Source organism: Cynara cardunculus (genome assembly GCF_001531365.2).
Source record: "Cynara cardunculus var. scolymus isolate 2C chromosome LG 17, CcrdV1, whole genome shotgun sequence".
Taxonomy (NCBI): Eukaryota; Viridiplantae; Streptophyta; class Magnoliopsida; order Asterales; family Asteraceae; genus Cynara; species Cynara cardunculus.
The window spans coordinates 33,549,466-33,553,881 of NC_037544.1; positions in this window are offsets into that span (position 1 = coordinate 33,549,466).

The following is a 4,416-nucleotide window of genomic DNA, read 5'->3' on the forward strand; positions in this document are numbered from 1 at the left end:
CGGTGCATGCCATTGTCGCTGCCTCCATGTGTTCATGTGATCAGCGAGTGTGGTCGTTCACACATTCAAATGCAGTGTGATCATAACGGAATCATCAATATGAACAGAGTGTGATCATAAAGTTCAATATGCAGTATATGTTCACAGCGTATAATATGTATAGAATAGGAACAGGGAGGGAAACCCAATTTTTTTGACCAATTTACCCTTTGAACAATTGTTCATACACATATCAATTAATACATTAATTAAATTATTTATTATCTAATCTCATTTAACCGTTTGATGATAAAATGAACAATCAAGATCGGTTTGCATAGTTTGTACCATATGGTTGGTTTCTATTTGAACCATCCCCTATATATATATATTCACTCTCTCTCACACACACATATATATGGGGGCCTAATCAAATAGGAAACATATAGTTTATGGTAATTGTAAGGTCCAATATGAACCAATCATTTTAGATAATTAATATTACTTACTAAAATAAAACAAAGGATAAATTAGTAAATTGAGTTGATTATTCGATTTACTTTAATTAGTTTAATATTTCATTTTATTTTAACTAGTATAATTATTTTAATATATGTATATATATACACACACACACACACACACGGACACACAAGGACCAAATTCGGTTTCCTTCTCCGGCACCCACCTCCACTCTGATGACTTCCTCCGGTCATCTTCTCTAACCAAGACGTCATCTTCGATAATCGATCACTAATCACTCACCTGTGAGCATTCCGACAGCTAGCCCCATCTTTGTCCCTGCGACCCCCTCACTACCTATCTCTCTTCTCCCATCCCCGCCACAATTGGTATCACAGTTGGTATCACAGTGGTCTCAAAGTTTACTTGATGTGTTTTGGATATCATATTGTGTATTTTAGGTATCACATGGTGTTCGTTGGAGGCCGGAAGTAGGAGAGAGAAAGAGAGAGGAAGGAGAAATAAAAAAATTTAAAATACCTAAAATGCCCTTTAATTATAGTTTTAAGTCAAATTATCAAAAAAATATTAGTTTCTTAATTTATCCATTGATTTGTGGTTGAGATTGGATCTCACAGTTATCACAAACTAATCAGTTCTTCCTTAAATGGACCCCTATATTTTATATATAGGGGCAAGTTCATTTGTTAACCTTAATTATTGTGTTAACTTTATAAACTAATCATGACCATTGATTTTTAAAATAAAGGGTTGAGATTAATCATATTATAAATTTAATTTATTAAATGTGTAATCTCACAAATATATGTGAATATAATTGCTGAAATGGTATTTATGTAAAAGATAATGTGTATTCAATGACATCGATTACAAACAGTAATCGTATATGTTCAATTGTGCTCATAATTGTCACAAAGGTTCATATATGTTCAATTTGTGTTCATAATTGTCACAAGTGTTTACATATATGTTCAATTTGTGTTCATAATAGCCACAAGTCTTCATATATGTTCAATTTGTGTTCATATAGGTGTATACATGTCAATTTGTGTCCATAATTACCAAGACATGCGATTTGATTATTTACTTCTCTTCCCGATCTTGAACTCCGAGTGTCACCATAAACAATTTTAACATTCTCAATGTTGTCGTGTTGTTTTCCAATGTTTTTATCCATAATTGCTTGAACGATAACAAACACTTTACTAGCGGATCTCTTCCACCAATCACAAATTTATAATTATTAAAAATGGAAGATCAATATTAAAAAAATGAAAAAAATCACAAGATCAATATTAAAAATGCAAAAATCATGAGATTTTATGAATCTTGTAACTCTCAATTAATGATATAGAAGTTACAAAAAAAATACTATTCATATACCTTTAACATTAAATTCTTAGATAGTGAAGAACCTAATCTTAAGATGGATTGTGATTAGTCTAAAAGGTTTATAAAGTTTACATAATAATATCGGTTCATAATAGGTTTATATATAGTTTGTTTCAAATACAACCCAATCTCAACCGTCCATTTAATTTGATGAATATGTGATTTCATATAAGTTTTGATTGTTTCCTAATATAAAGTATTGATCATAGTTAATGAACACTATTTATCTTCCATAAATATTCAAATCATAATAAATAAACTCTCATTATTTTCATAAATATCTCAATTTATTGGGTTGTATTGGTTGTACAAATGTGATGGGTTGTATTTGAAACGAACTATATATATATATATATATATATATATATATATTATTTCATCACATGAAAATCAAAATACAATTTTCATCATAATTTATTTCACTTCATATGATATCAAACATAATTTTGAACTATATGTTATTTCACCTCATGATTGCTGTAATTAGTCTGATTTTGGATTTCCTCCAATTACTAACCTCGGCATCGATTCAATTTCTTCTTCAACTTTTTATAGAAAGGTCTTCACTTGACCTCTCAACAAAGCTTCTCTACACCCACGTGTCCTGACCTGTTTTGATTTGATTGGCTGTTTTAATTGATCTTCTTTTTCTTAGAAAATGTCGATGATAGGGTTTTGAAATTCCCAGTTGCAAGCCCAACAATGGGTGAATCATTTGTTATATCAATCAATGCTGATTGACCTCTTTCTTCATGTTATATCAACAAAATCTCCGACATCAGATTATTCTATAGCTTTTTTTTGGTTCATGGTTCATACGTGAACAAGTATTTGATATTTATGTGAATTGTTCATGTGTGAACAAGTGTTCATGGTTCATTAACACGTATCTAAATTCATTATGAACAAGTTTTTATGAACAGAAGAATACATTATGTAGATTCGATACTTATGAACAAGTTGTTACATATATTAAACCTATTATGAACCGATATTATAACCACATCTCCATATATGTGAACATATACTATGCACACAAAGTTCTCTATATTTGTGAACACATATTATGCACACAGAGTTGATGATTCATTGGTAAATTGAGTTCACTTTGTGCATCTACGCACATATTTCTCCATACTTGTGAACACATATTTCATCGGGAAAGATGAGGATGATTACTGTGAAGATGAAGATGATCATCCATGTTTCTTCTTCTACAACAATAAATGGCCAATAATCATATACAAAAATAAAATCATTAATTTAGCTAAAATCATGGATCTGATTGTTTTGTAACAGCCCATTAATAACATTGAAATCTAGACAAAAAAAATAAAATTACAAATATACCCTTAAAATTAATTTTATGGTGAGAGATGAACATGTGTTAAGAAAGATTTGTGATTGGTATAAAGAGTTTGTATACTACGCTTTTCATGGTTAACTCCTATCTCTTTCTCTCTCTCTCTCTCTATATATATATATATATATATAGAGAGAGAGAGAGAGAGAGAGAGAGAGAGAAAGAGGAAGTAAGATCTTTTACTAATTAAAAGGTGCTAATTTTACAAACCTCAATGAACCAATAGAAAATAAGATGAACATTTAGTTGATGCACATGATAAATTTATTTAATGAGGGTAAAAATGTAATTTTTTATTTGATCTTTCTTTTAATGCAAATTAATTTTTAGTTATATTTCTTAATTATTCCATATTTTGTCATTGTGAGTATCCCATGCAAATTAATTGTTGGTTACATTTCTTAATTATTCCAAGTAAATTAATTATACTTGAGTAAACATTTGTTCATAGGTGAATCATCTCGTTTTAACATTTAAAAAAAGTATTGTGTTCATATGTGAACCTGATAACAACATACACGTAACAAAAACTAGGTATGTACAAGTTACCAATTATTTAAAGAAATTGAACAGTGTTAAGAAGTAAACACATGAATATTGTTCATAAGCACAATTTGATGTTTGTTCATAGGTGAACCAGGTATCATTTCAAATTTATTTGATACATAAACGAGACTACATTGTGTATGTGTTTACTAAAATAAAACATCGATGTTACAAAAAAATTTACGATTTTTTCCATATACACCCATGTTCACACATGAACAATTCTCATAAATATCGAATACCTGTTCACACATGAACCATTAACCAAAAAAAGTTGTAGAAGAATTTGATGTTGAGGATCTTAATGTCGTTTCGATTCGATGACGAGAGTAATTACCAGATAGTTAAATTGTTATTAATGGACAGTTATAAAACATCTCATTGTCATTAATGGGGAGTTACAAAACATTCAATTGTCATTAATGGACAACTAAAATATTTTCCCAAAATACTCCTTGTAAACATTGTTCACTTATGTTACCTTGTCTATGTATGCAATTAATTACATTTTATGTCATGAATGATTTCAGCCACAAATTTCAAAGATTAATAGATAAGATTGGTTCACAAAGTTAACACCATATATTGGTTAACAAATGAACTTACCCCTATATATATATATATATATATATATATATATATATATATATATA